Genomic DNA, 15,123 nt, shown 5'->3' on the forward strand with positions numbered 1-15,123 from the left:
ATGTAGCTCAGGGGTCCCCAAACTTTTTACACAGGGGGCCAGTTCACTGTCCCTCAGACCATTGGAGGGCTGGATTATAAAAAAAACTATGAAAAAATCCCTATGCACACTGCACATATCTTATTTTAAAGTAGAAAAACAAAACGGGAACAAATACAATATTTAAAATAAAGAACAAGTAAATTTAAATCAACAGACTGACCAGTATTTCAATGGGAACTATGCTCCTCTCACTGACCATCAATGAAAGAGGTGCCCCTTCTGGAAGTGCGGCAGGGGGCCGGATAAATGGCCTCAGGGGGCCACATGCGGCCCGCGGGCCATAGTTTGGGGACCCCTGATGTAGCTTGTGGCCCTATGCAGTGGCAAAGCGCTGTGCTACCTGGTCTGGGAGTGTGTTACACAGGTGCCTCGGTGAATAATGGCCAAGGTGCACACCCAGGTGTCCAGGTGGGCACCTCAGACACAGCCGAGGCCTTCAATCCCTGAAGACTTCTCTGCTGGACTGCTGCCCTTCAAACCCATGGGCCTTCCTGGAGGTGGAGCAGCCCCTCCCCCACCTCCCCACAGCAGCCCTGGAAGGGTGGGTGGTTGAAGCTTGGAGCTTGGGGCCTGGAGGAGGTAGCAACCTGCCCAATTACACCCACCTCTCCCAAAGCTCCTTTTAGCACTGGGCTGTTCCACTTTCCCACTTTCCCTGTAGCTTAGCAACCTGGGCCCCTGATGGCTGACTTACTGAAAAAAAGCTTGACTTTCTCTAAACAGGTTTTCTTTTTCCTCCTTCTTTCCTTTCCTTCTTTTCTCTTCTCTTCTCTTCTCTTCTTTCTTTTCCTCCCTCCCTCCCTTCCTTCATTCCAAATAATCAAACCTTGACTACAGGCATACCTGACTTTATCGTGCTTTGCTTTATTGCGCTTCACAGATGTTGCACTTTTTATAGATTGAAGGCAAGGCCCTCCACCAGCAAAAAGATTTCAACTGGCTTTATTGCAGCGGTCTGGAATGGAACCTGCAATGTCTCTGAGGTCTGCCTGTATAATGAGGTCCTCGTGAGCCCCTCCGGGGAACACTGACTTCACCTTCCTGTGCTTGTGTGGACTTCCGCATGAACTCCTACATGGACACCAGCTTCCTCCTGGTCTTGACTCTTAGCTGTGGCCAGAGTGATCTTTCTAAAGCTCAGTTCTGATAAGCTTTCTCTCTTAAGCCCTTAGTTCCAGGAGAAATACTGTCACTTGCCCTCTAGCAACCAGACTTACCTATCTAATGTCACCCTGTCCTTCACCACCACTGTCACACTGTCTGTCACACCATCTGCCCCACTGGATTATAATTCTCTTTGTCATCTCCATGTCTTTGCATATGCTGCTCTCTCTGCCCAGGAAGCCCTGCTTCTGTTGACTTAGTGATTAAATAAATGTTCAAGATTTAACTTAAACACCTGCTCCTCTGGGAACCTTCCTAACCACCCCCAAGAAGAACTGACCATTCCTTTCTCTACTTCTGTAGGTCATATACGGACCTGCAGTGTAAATATCTGTTTAGATGGTATTGTCACGAGATTGTCACATAAATTGTTTCATTCTCCAACATGTCCCTAGTGCCCAGCATGGTGCCTGACACACAGAGGGCGATCCATACATGATCAAATGAGTAATTGAGGAATACAGGAAGGAAGGAAGGAAGGAAGGAAGGAAGGAAGGAAGGAAGGAAGGAAGGAAGGAAGGAAGGAAGGAAGGAAGGAAGGAAAGGAAGGACTATGTAATAGAAACAAGTGAGTCTGAACATTCAGAAGCCATCATCCCAGGGGGTGGCAAACGAAGTCCAAAATGACATCTGACCACCAGGACAGATTGGGTCTCAGGCCTATGCCTTGTGGATCATAGGCAAAGCAAGGTGGGCTTCCGGAGACTTGGACCAGGTGCATGGTAAGAGAAAAGGCGAAGCCGAAACGGCTGCGCCCTGAGCTTGTCTGCTCACAGCTCTGTTCCTCGCCAGGCTCTCTTGCTCTGCTTGGGAGGCTGACCACTGGAGGCGTCCTTCATGTTAGGACTCCCAGCTCCATCTGACCAATGGGCAGTATAGGTGGGAAACTGGAGGGTGAGAGTGGGGAGGAGTGAGGGTATTTTTCCTGGTCTCTCTCAGCCTCTCGTGGCATTTCTGGCAGTGACTCCTCCTGGGTTTCTGGTTTCTGTCCGATAGGCCTGCTACAATTCAGCTTTTGGCAGGTGACCCTGACCCCAGGGCTCAGGTAACCCTGCTTCTCCCTCTCCTTGTCCTCTGGCCCTTGGGGAATGGGGAGGGGCGACACTTGCTTCCAGCAGTTCTGAGCTGCCTCATCATCTGTCACTCATGGAACCAGTTCCCCAAATTAAATCCCCCTTGTAAATATTCATAGTGGTTGGACCCTGACTAACATGCCTGTTTAGTTTATTGGCCTCACTATGGGAGATAAAGTCACCAGTGTTTACCTTACGGGAGGGGGGGGGGTGTATTTCTCTTTGTCTTTTTCTAGTTGATTCTGTGGTGCATAGGTTTGTTTGGTTGGCCAGACCACATTGCTGCTCTGGGGGCCTCTGTGTGAGTTCTGTATGGGCAGCATGGCCTCTGGGCTTCAGTGACTTTGCCCGGCCCCTGTCCCCAGCCCCTGCTCCCTGCCCCAGGAGAATATGAGGGTTGGGCCTCAGCCCCTGAGTTCCTGTTGGAAAAGTAACATAAAGGAGGGTATCAGGGAAGCAAGGAGCTGGTGAAAGGAAAGAGACTGAGAGGCATGAAGAAAGGAGGAAAGGAGAGAGGAAAGGGGGAGAGAGTAGAACGAGTGTATTCACGTTTACTATATGTCTGTACAAAGTTGGGCTCAACTGATGACTGTTGAATGAAGGAAAGAATAGAGGAAGTAGAAGAGGCGGGAAGCGTGGGCAGTACCAGCAAAGAGGACTTTTGTCTCCATGGCCTTTGCTGTCACCCTTCCTTCAGGGCTTCCAAATAGCTCACCTGTGACCACAGCCTCCTCACTGGTTTCCTCATCTTCCTGACCATATTGTAGGGAACTTTTCAAAAATCAAAATCTCAGTTGCTTGAGTCAGAATGCTTTCTGGATCCTAGACATGTAGTGATTAAATGCTTCAGGGTACTTGTGAGCCTAATCTTCTACCTACTTCCAATCTGGACTCCTCACATGGTTCCCACTCCTGGAACATGTCGGGGGACAGTTCACTTACAAGGCATGATCCTTATCCTCAGTCCTGCTCTCTAAACTCACCTCCTCAGTCTCCATCTTTGTCTCCTTAAGGTCTGGGGTCCTACTGTGATTTGAGACGGGTTGAAGAACAAGTAGTTGGGTAACTGAATTTGAATTGAGATCTGGCCCTTGACTCCAGCTTCTATTCTTCTTCCACCTATAAATTCATTTGGCTCTTGAAGAGCCTGGGATGGTGGCCACACACCCAACGCCGGAAGGTCTCACAGGGGTCATCGGTCTCTGGGCTCCAGAGAGAGAATGTGTAGGGAATCAGCTGTCAGTGCACGAAAGAGCCCAGCCCCCAAGCAGGCTTTGCTCATGCTCAGAGAGGTCTCATGATGCCTGCTGCCATGCCGCATGTGCCAGAGCAGATGTGAGGACTGGCTTTGGGCAAGTGAGGAGAAGACAAATGAGCTTGTCAAATGGTTGTCCTCTAACAGCCCCGAGGGGCAGCCTGTGACTGACTGCACAGGAAGCCGGCTGGGACTTGAAGATTCTTTTGCTGAAAGAGCTAGGAGACACCTAAGTCAACCACTCAATTTTAATCCACTTAACATTTACAAGTGCATGTGCGTGGTGGTTTTGCTTTGCAACAGACCTGGATGTGAATCTCTGCTCAGACCTCATCAGTTGAGCCCTACTTTGTACAGCTACTTAATCTCTCATTTTCTTCATTTGTAAAATGGAATAATACCTGCCCTTCCTATAGAGAGTTCCAAGTATTTTGCACCCAATAAAACTTCAATAAAAAAATGCTTTTTAAAATATTGCATTAGCCTCACAGATGGTGGCATAGTGGATAGAGTGTTGGACTGGGACGCAGAGGACCCAGGTTTGAAACCCTGAGGTCACCAGCTTGAGTGTGAGCTCATTCAGCTTGAGTGCAGGCTCACCAGCTTGAGTGTGTGGTCACTGGCTTGAGTGTGGGATCATAGGCATGACTCCATGGTCACTGGCTTGAGCCCAAAGGTCACTGGCTTGAGCCTAAGGTTGCTGGCTTGAGTAAGGGGTCACTAGCTCTGCTGGAGCCCCGCAGTCAAGGCACATGTGAGAAAGCAATCAATGAACAACTAAAGTGTCGTGACAAAGAATTGATGCTTCTCATCTCTTCCCTTCCTCTCTGTCTGTCCCTATCTGTCTCTCTCTGTCTCTGTCACAAAAAATAATAATAACTTTATTAATTATTTAAGACCTTGTGGGACTAAACTCTGAGCTTGGCCTCAAAGGCTACAAGTCAAGATGAAGAAGAGCTTGTCAGGACTTTAGGGAGCTGATAGTCTAGAGCAGGGGTGGGCAAGCTATGGCATGGGGGTCAATTCTTACCTACTGCCTGTTTTTATAAATAAAGTTTTATTGGAACACAGCCACACCCATTTATTTATATATTGTCTATGGCTGCTTTACATGTTGCAATAGTGGAGTCAAGTAGTTGCAACAGAGATTGTATGACCTACAAAGTCCAGCATATTTACTATCTGGACCTTTATAGAAAAAGTTTACTGACTCCTGGTTTAGATGAGAAGATAGATACATAATCAGAATGAAGCCAGTTACAAGAAAGCCTCAGCTTCTGGTCACTCACTCCTTCTTAGATGTTCTGCAGCAGTCAGTATGCCCCTCTCCCTTGCTGTCCTGCTGTCATTATCCATCTTCCATGTCCATATCCAGCCATCCTCTGGGGAGGGACAATCAGAGGGAAGAGGGCTGAGGATCAGAGGCACTGAGGGACTGGGGGAGGAGGCGCTGGGGGACAAGGCACTGGGGGAGAAGTCATGGGATGTCATCAGAGGTGGGAGGTGAACCAAAGGAACCACCTTTCAAGGAAACCCTGTGAAACAGGCTTCCTTGATTCAGGCGTGAGCCTATCTCCCCTGGAAAGTTCTGAGTAAAAAGCCGGTATTGAAGGGATGTGCACGCAGGCTCCTTGGTTAATTCCTTTTATACCAAATAATAAACCAAGCCTTTCAAGATAAGGAAGGGAGAGAGGAGTCCAGACTTCATAGCCAAATTCTATATGAATGCCAAAGCTCAACAACAACCATAAATCTCCCCAGCTGAGCACATGGCCCTGACCACCTGCCTTGTGAGAGGGAGCAGGTATGGATCATGGAGGGGAGCAGGGACAGCAAGAAGCACAGGGGGGACAAAAGCACAGCCAGCTTTTATAGAGTGTGGGAATTTGGTGAAGGGAGATAGCAACCAGACAGAGAATGACCTGAGGGAACTTCCAATTTAATGGAGTAAGGGAGGCCCACTCCTAGTTGGAGTGTGACAAGTGACACCAGGCAGGTATAAATTGCAGGGTCGTTTCAGGAAATGGGGTGGAGGGGGCAGGAAGGGGGAGGTTGTGGGTGGATCAGGGAATCCTCCACAAGAGAAAGGGCATTTGAGGCTGCTCTGAAAGAGAGGGCAGGATTTCAAGAAATAGAGCCAGGCTTGCCAGGAGGGAGACCCGCATAGCATGGGAGTGAAGCTGGAAGGATAAACTACAGTCAGGTGGTGAGGATACTGGATGCTGGACTGAGGAGTTTAAAGAGAAGCTAGGCCAAGGACAGACTGACAGTGACATGATTCAAACTGGCTTTTAGAGAGTTCAGAATAGAAATGAAGTAGGGTGTGCCTCGTACTGGGGGACCGTCTGAAAGACACTTGCTAGAGTGTAGTGGTGGCCTGAGCCTTTTCATTTTCCTGATAGGGACCTGGAAACACCTTGCCATCCTTCTTGCTGTGCTGACCCTCACTCGCTGTGCCAGACAGGGCTCCTGTTAAGGCGGCTGGGTTACACAGGCCAGTCTGGTGGTGACCACAGCTCTGTGGGTGTGTCACAGGTAAGCAGGGATCCTCTCTCATGCCCTGACCTATCCAGCCCCTTGGGGGTCGGGGTGAGAGAGAATCGAATAGCTGCACCTGCCTCTTCCCTTTCCGGTTGGACCTCTGCTTCAAAACTCAGGCTTTTTATGAGCCCTTGGTGGTCTAAGGTCACCTTCCTCTCACTTTGTTGTTCCTTTTAATTCACCACTATTTGCGTATGCTCTTTCTTGTATTAGGGACAAGAATTGCATCTTTTCCAACTTTGCACACCTCACACCGTGCTTTCCACATAGCAGGCATGCAATGTTCCTGCCAAACTCAAGCCCAGCTAAACAAACTCTCTCCCTTCCCCCTCAGAATGACTCGGTCCCTTCCCGAGGTACTCAGACAGATCCCTCCCTGCCTTGGGCTAACTGGCACTGCAGGATCTCACAAAGAGGAGACTGGACAATAACCAAATAAAAGCATTCCTGTGGTATCAGCACTCTCCCAGATAGAGGGGGAATTGTTCTCCCCTGCCGGGTCTTGTAAAGGGTATGTAAAGAGTTAATTAAGTCCCTGCCCACGGGACTCGGACTTGGCCATATAAAGGCATTCCACCCAGAAGGAATGTGGGAGTCGTGCTGGGAAGCAGGTTTCTCTCTAGGTCTGAGCCAAGGCTGATGTCTTGGGGCTGCACAGCCCCTCTGACACAGGGAGACAGACACAGGTCCCCTGGGGCCACTGAGCTGGATGGATGTAGAGCACCCAGCTTCCTCTGCCCCGCCTCTGCCTACAGTGGAGGTACCCACGTGAGTCCAAACCGTGATATGGCTCCTGAGTGGGGAAGACTCATGGTTATAGCAGCGACTGCAAGCAGGTCCTCTGCCAAGAGTTCTCCATATGAGAACTATGTCCACTCTTCACTCTGGAAGCTGGTGGCACTGGAGGACTCGTGTTCAGGGCATCCACCTGGAACACTGGTCCTCTTGGCCTTTTGCCAGTCCCTAACCTGCTGCACATCTCTGAGTTTTGTTCTTGGCTGAATCCCCACCTCCAGGCACATAGTAGGTACTCAAGACTGAATGATGTTAGTTGTCTCACCTTTAACTTGAAGGAAACAGCTTGCTATCTGCCCTCAATTTCTCTGGTTCTGTGAGGAGTGCTATCACTACCCTTTGGCGTATTGGGTGGAAATATTGATCCTTTCTCTCCTCTTTGTTGATCAGTGTTTACTTGCTGTAGGACCTCTCTCAAATACATTTATTCTGTGGAGTCTCACTAAATTCACACTCTCGGATCTCCTTCAATAGGTTTGTGCATATGTAGACAATTATAAGGAAATATATATATTATATATGTTATATATTAATATATATTATAAGGAAATATATTATATATTATATATATTATAAGGAAATATATATTATATATATATACACATCCACACATCCACAGTGTGTTCATAAAGTCATGATGCACTTTTGACCGGTCACAGGAAAGCAACAAAAGACGATAGAAATGTGAAATCTGCACCAAATAAAAGGTAAACTCTTCCAGTTTCATACCTATTCAGTGCAGTTCGATGTGGGCTCACACACAGAATTTTTTAGGGCTCCTTAGGTAGCTATCCCGTATAGCCTCTGCAAACTCGTCACTGACTGACGGCCTACCAGAACGAGGTTTCTCCACCAAACTGCCAGTTTCCTTCAACTGCTTATCCCACCGAGTAATGTTATTCCTATGTGGTGGCGCTTCATTATAAACGTGCCAATATTCATGTTGCACTTTGGTCACGGATTCAAATTTAGCGAGCCACAGAACACACTGAACTGTTCTCTGTACCATCCACATCTCGACTGGCATGGCCGTGGGCTGCTCCGCTGTATACACGGTGTTACGTCATCATCTGCACATGTGCACATGCTGCCACATCATCCTACAGAAACTGGGAGGGTTTTCCTTTTATTTGGTGTAGATTTCACATTTCTATCATCTTTTGATGCTTTCCTGTGACCGGTCAAAAGTGCACCATGACTTTACGGACACATTGTGTATATATACATATATGTGTGTGTGTGTGTATATGTGTGTGTGTGTATATATATATATGTATATGTATATATGTGTGTGTGTGTGTGTGTATATCAAGATGTGTTTTTTCCTTCTTTCCAAATATCTCATTCCCTAGCCATATCCCCTCCCCTCTTCCAACAGCCAGGCCTTCTGAACCTGTTACCTCAGGGGAGGAATACGACAAGGCAAAGGAAGGACAAAACTGCCTTCCTATCTTTGGGGCACCACAGACTTTATCTTTAGGAGACCAGAGGGGACTCTGGGCACAGACAGAAGGTTTGGGGGAAACGCCTGGGCAAGAGCAAGATAACTGAGCGTGGTGGTGCGAGGACAGCGGGGAGGCTGTTGGCCCAGAGAAAGGGTCCCTGCACTCTGCTTCCTGCCACAGAGCCCAGGGCTGATGGCCCAACCTCCAGAGAGGATGGCCACATGGTGAGCCTTGGCCAGCCTCACAGAACTTCCTTGGCCCAGCGTGGCACAGAATAGGGGACTGAATCCCCTGCCCTGAGCATGGAGTGCCCTCCTGGAGGACAGGAACAGGGAATAACTAGCGTAACCTTGTGGGGCATGACAACTGAGGCCTCCATGGGTCAATGAACCCCAGATAGACCTGAGGAGGAGATGCCCTTTGGCACATAACAAGCCCCCCAGAACTTGTACCTCAGGGAAGAGGAATCATGAAATAATAGAACTCGGGTTTCTGCTCCCCCAATGGAGGGGGACTTAGCATAAAAATTTAGTTCTACAGAGGGAGTGTGTGTGTGTGTGTGTGTGTGTGCACACGAGCGTGCAAGTGTGCGCACGTGCACTGTATGGCCAGCAGTCTCAGCTGTCGTGACCATTCACATGCAGGTTCCCATTAAATTCAGGCAGATGGTAAAGAAATAGTGGAGCCAAAAAATGGTGGGCCATTCCTTGATTCAAGACTCACACCGGCCAACGAGCAAACAAACACACAGGGCTCACAAAGCCACTGACACATTCTCCAGTTCCACAACCAGGAGAATCTTCTCTGGTTTCTCCTAGAATCAAAGGCCTCACCAGTCCCAAAGCCCCTCACCTCTGGCTCCCCAGCTTCTCCTTCAGCACTCTGCCTTCTCTCTGCTCTCTGCACAAACTGGCTTCTCTCTCTTTCCTTGCCATCTTGGCTTCTTTCTCCTCCAGCAAACATTAGCAAGACAATGGCCCATCCCAAGCAGGAAGGTTAATTTGCAGTTTTACAGATCACATATCTTGCACTGTCCAGCACCATTTTAAACAATAAAAGTGAGCAAACTCAAAAAATCATATTTTACAAACTCATTTGCCCAACACGCACACATGCGCACACTCAGATTGGAGCCAGACTGCTTGGGGTCAAGTCCCGCCAGCCGTGTGACCTTAGTTAGGCAAGCCACTCCACTTTATTTCTCTGTGCCTTGTTTTGTTTTGTTTTGTCAGAACAACACTCTAACCAACTGTGCTACCCAGCCAGGGCCTATTAATAGAGATTCTTAGGAAATCGATGTAAATTTGACTTACAAAGAAGCTGAAAACAAGTTTTGGTTCTAGGGGTCAGGAGAAGTCATCTGCTCAGGGATTGCTTGGCTGTAGGGATTGCTGCGCATAGAATTTACAGCTTTGACTTTGCTCAACTCTGTGACTGGCCTTCAAGGAAAGGGAGCAGCCGGGTGGGCCTGACCCCAGGCAGCAGTCCTAGGAACCAACCAGCGGGTCGTGGGCATTGCCCAGAGGCCTCCATTCTCATTTCCTGAGTAGCGCCACCAGCAGCAAGCTGCTTTTAGATGTGGATCTAAATTTCAACTTCACCCTGGACGGATGTTGTGACCTTGCTTGAGTTACCTAGTTAATCCCCTTACATCTCAGGGCCATCATCTATAAACTGTAGCAGCACTGCCCTGCCTACTTTTCGGGGTTCCTGTGGGTATCAAATTAGAGCATGCACGCACAGCCCTCTGACCAGCCCTCACACAGAGGAGGTACCGCCAGCATTGGTCTCACCTCCTTCCAGTCCCTCCTGAGGAGCAGGCTTAGTAGGAAAAATCTAAAAGCAGACAGCTGGGTTTTCCATCCTGCCATGGAACAGGTGGCACATGTGGTTTGCCCCCGCTGAGGGCAAGACTTACTAGCTGTGCAGCCACTTAAAGGACATGAAAAACCCTTTCCCTCCCCTGGGGTCAGAGAGGGACAGGCTCAAGTTTGAGAAGTAAGGTATTGTGTTCCGAAGACATTATACACTGTATCAATATTTCATGAGGGCTGGGGGGTGCGGTGTGGTTGGCTGACCGACTCTCCTATGTAACCACAGGCTTTCCTGCACCTGATGTGACATGCCAAGGATCCATGTCCTTAGGGAAGGAGTCACACATTGTCCTTTAAAAAAGAGATCAAGGCTGAGCTAGCTCCAAATTAGCTATTCTCTTATCCTTGCTGTCCCATGGGAGAGGAAAATACTGCTAACGCCTAGAGATTACTGACTTCTTACTCTGTGTCAGGCACTTCACAGGTGTTATCTCTGAGTCCTCAGAAGGTTCATATTACAGTTGAGAACACTGAGGTCTGGAGAATGAAGACACCTGTGCAAGGTCAAATAGTAAGTCATGACCAGAAGAGAGAAAAGTCCCCCTCTCTGTCAGCCCCTCTTGATTGCTGCTGTAGATGGACTGGGGGGCCCACTGAATTTTGGATGTTCCCTTTTGGAGGTCCTTGCTCTTAGCAATGCATGATTTTTAGTGTCTATCCCTGAAAGCCCTCGGGACTTGAGCCTGGACACAGCACCCTAAACTCTCCTGGCTGGGATCACATTAAACAAGATTATGTATGCAAAAGCACTTGCCATGGTGTGTGGCCCACGGCAGGCACTCCATACATGTTATTGGAACTTAATTTAGGGTGGATTTTAGTTCTCTAAAGGCACTTTCCAATTCTTGGCTCAGACCCCACAATTTACCGTTGAAGAAATTGGGCCCAGAGAGTTGAAGTAGGTTGCCCAAAGTCAAACTCTATGGGAGTGAGCTGGGTAAGCACTGAGTTCCTGGATTCCAATTTTATCTAATAACAATGCCCTTAGATGCTCTCTGCTACCTGGGGACTTTACAGGATTCCCACTCTGACCTCCTCCAGCCACACCTCTCCCTGTGGGTAAGGAGTCTGCAGGGCAAGAAGATGTGACTCCTGGAACCTATGGATCGCTTCCAGAACATTCTCTGAGTATGAGAGAATTCTAGAACATTCTTTGAGTACCTAGAGAATCACTAGGGTACCTAGAATTCCCTCCCTGCATGTCCCTAAGGCTGCTTCCAGCCTTCTTTAGGCCTGTTTCCCAGGTTCATCCTATCAAAGGCAGAGGTCTCGCCAGTGTGGTCAGTCTGAGCAAAGAGTGGCAAAGGGGTGGCTGTTAATGGGGTGTGTGGATGGAGGTCAGGCATGTGGGTTAGTAGAGGGGGGGATAGAAAGAGCAGTCCGTGGGCCCAGGGCTGAGCATTTGGGAGAGGGTCTCTCTGTGTAGCAGAATTCCAAGGAAGGTGAGAGTTCTAAACTTGAACCTGGCCTTCTAAGTCATTATGAATGTATGTTTGTCAAGACAGAATGGTGTAACATATTTTATTCATTTGTTAGCTTGATCAATAACCTTTCAATATTAGACCTACATAAGTGGGGCTCTCAATGTACTATTGCGCTGGGCTGCACAAATGTGCTAGGGATGGCCTGCATTTATTCGAAGTCCCAGGTGAGCCCTGATGTTAAAGATGAAGAATCACTGGGATGACCGGAAGATCATGGCCGAGTGGTTCTTTTCTTTCTTTCTTTTTCTTTTTTTAAATTGTTTGCATTGATCTGAAAGAGAGAGAGAGAGAGAGAGAGAGAGAGAGAGAGAAAGAGAGAGGAAAGGAGGAGGAGGGAGGGAGAAAGAAAGAGAGAAGCATCAGTTCATTGTTCCACTTAGTCTCTTCATTTTAGCTGTGCGCTCCTTGGTTGCTTCCGCTGTGTCTGACCAAGGATCAAACCCGCGACCTCAGCACTCAGGGATGATGCTCTATCCTCTAAGCAACCCACCAGGGCTGAGGATTTCTTTTTTCTAAAGGTGGACGTTCAAACATCTCCCAATGTACACTGGTAGTCTGGGAAATGTGAAGGGTCTATAAATGAGGACTGGGAGAACCAACTGCACTGTTGTGTTAATTAATATCCAGTTTTGGAAAGAGTTGACTCTGGCCTTCAGACAATTTTGCATTAAATTGAAGAAATTCTCACAAATGCTTTGAAGAGTTCCCTTTTAGGCCCTTATCGAGACCAAAAGACGTTTTTGTAATGAGTAGCCCTTTATTCTCCATGCTTCCAAACCGGAGGTTCAGGGAGGGTGTGCGGTTTGTCTTTTTCCCTTTCCTTCTCTCCATGGATAAGTCTCTCAGGCTGCAGAGGTGAAGGGATGGATTCTGTGAGGGAGCCTTCATTCCACCTGAAGGGCGCCCTTTTCTGTGGCCTCTGCTTGTCTAGAAGGCTGGAGGAGCTGCCTGGCCACAGGCGCGCCCTCCCCCTGAGAGGCGAGCGTGCCGTGCCATGAGCCTGCACTGCCAAGGTTGATAGGAAGCTACACCCTGGCTATTGTGCTGCTCCCCAAAGGAAATCTCTTTCCCTTCCCACGATGATATGTTCCACCATCTAAGTTTATTGTGGTGCCCAACATCCAGTTCCCAAAACTACCTGAAGGATTCACAAGCCTCAGACAAGGAGATGTCTCGTCTGAAGAGAAACAAAGAACACAGGAGTCACCAGAATCCACATGGACACAGTGACCCTGGAGTGGCCAGCCATGGCTGCTTGTTCCTGTTGGATGGAAACCAGCCAGGATGGGTGCGTTGCCAAGTTCACACGCCTGGTCTGGGACCAGCGTCCAGGTCTGCTTGCTTTTAAGCCCAACAAGCGTTCAGCTTTGTCATGCTGCCTCTTTCCCAGAGGGCTCAGGAGACATAAGCAGCTGCCTACAGGAAATATGCTTCACCTTCCTCCACAGACACAGTGTTCCAGGAGAAGCTAACTCCATGGAAACAGAACGGAGAGGGTGTGTACGTAGTGTTTCTTCTAGGCCCACTCCGATTCTCATTAGAAGCTGATGAGCCATTGCCTGTTTCCATGGTGGGTCGGTTCTAATCTGTATGTCTTCCAAAGAGACCAGGAATGTTGAATATCTCAGACTATCAGAAAAGAAAGGGAACCACAGAATTTCCTATCTAGTCTAATGCCTTCTTTTGACAGATGAAGAAATAGGGTTTTGTTTTGTTTTTTCCCCCCAGCTTTTTTGAGATAAAATTGGCAAATTGTAAGATATTTTAAAAATACAGTATAATGATTTGCTATATGTATAACTTATGAAAGGATTTCTCCCATTGAGTTAACTTATCTTTCACCTCATGTTTATTACTTTATTAATATTCTTTGCTGAGAACTTTTAAGTTTGTCTCTTAGCAAATTTCAGTTATGCAATACAGACTTATCAACCTCAGCCAGCATGTTATACATTAATCCTCAGGCTTGTTCATCTCATAACTAAAAGTCTTTACCCTTTATCAACTTCTGCCTATTCCCTTATTCACAGCCCCTGGCAACCACTTTTCCACTCTACTTATATAAATTAGATGTTCAAAAAATGTTTTTTATATTCCACATATAATAATACCATGCATTATTAGTCTTTTTCTGTCTGGCTAATTTCATTTGGTATAATTCCTCTAGGTTCATCCATGTTGTCATAAGTGACATAATTGCCTTCTTTTTAAATACTGAATGATACGCTATTATTATGAAATCTCACTTTTTTTTTTTTATCCATTCATCCCTTGATGGACACTTAGGCTGTTTCCATCCCTGGCTATTGTGAACAAGGCTGCATTGAACATGGGAGAGCAGCTATCTCTTTGAGATTATGGTTTTGGTTCCATTGGACATATACCCAGAAGTAAAATTGCTGGACCATTTGGTAGTTCTATTTTTATTTCTTCAAGGACCTCCTTACTGTCTTTTATAGCAGCCACACAAGGGTTCCGTTTTCTCCACATCCCTGTCAACATTTATCTCGTCTTTCTGATCCTAGCCTTCTTACAGGTATGAAGTGATATCTCATTGTGGTTTTGATTTGCATTTCCCTGATGATTAGGCGTTGAACACCTTTTCATGTACTTGTTGCCATTTCTTTCTCTTTGGGAAAATGGCTAGTCAGATCTTTGCCCATTTTTAATTCAGTTATCTGTTGTTGTTATTGAGTTGAATCAGTTCCTTGTATATTTTGGATATTTACTCCTCATTGGGAATGTGTTTTGCAAATAATTTCTCTCATTCTATAGGTTGCCTTTTCATTTTATTGATGGTTTCCTTTATATTACCCAAAATGATCTATAAACTCAATGCAATTCTTATCAAAATTTAAATGACATTTTTCACAGAAATAGAAAAGCAATCCTAAAATTTGCATAAAACCATAAAAGACTCCAAACACTCAGAGCAATCTTGAAAAAGAATAACAAAGTTGGAGGCATCCCAGGTACTAATTTTAAACTATATCACAAAGCTATAATTATCAAAACAGTATGTTCCTGGCATAAAAGCAGGCACATAGACCAGTGGAACAGAATAGGGAGGCTAGAAATAAACCCATACATGTATGATCAATTAATTTTCAACAAAGGAGCCAAGGATCTACGATAAGGAAAGGACACTCCTTTAAATAAGTAGGGCTGGGAAAACTGGATTGCCACCTGAAAAGAATGAAACTGAACCTGTCTTGCACCATATGGAAAAATCAACTCAAAATGGATGGAATACTTGAATGTAATACCTGAAACCATATAACTAGAAGAAAACATAGAGAGTAGGCTCATTGACATTGGTCTTGGCAATGATTTTTGGGACTTGACACCAAAAACAAAGGCAAAAAGAGCAAAAACAAACAAGTGAGACTACATCAAACTAAAAATTTTCTGCTCAGTACAGGTAAGGAAACAGTTTGAGACTGTAACAGG

The 15,123-nt window shown here is 46.8% G+C and overlaps 1 long non-coding RNA gene across 1 annotated transcript in view; it reads right to left on the minus strand.

Annotated features, from left to right (window-relative positions):
• Positions 1 to 11,696: 11,696 nt before the first annotated feature.
• The window catches only part of LOC136330260 (uncharacterized), a 51,213-nt gene continuing 47,786 nt past the window's right edge, over positions 11,697 to 15,123 (minus strand). Inside the window, exon 3 of the long non-coding RNA XR_010730263.1 lies at positions 11,697 to 11,944. This is a non-coding gene — a long non-coding RNA (uncharacterized lncRNA). The remainder of the gene's footprint in view (positions 11,945 to 15,123) is intronic.

This window comes from Saccopteryx bilineata, chromosome 3 (assembly GCF_036850765.1).
Source record: "Saccopteryx bilineata isolate mSacBil1 chromosome 3, mSacBil1_pri_phased_curated, whole genome shotgun sequence".
Taxonomy (NCBI): domain Eukaryota; kingdom Metazoa; phylum Chordata; class Mammalia; order Chiroptera; family Emballonuridae; genus Saccopteryx; species Saccopteryx bilineata.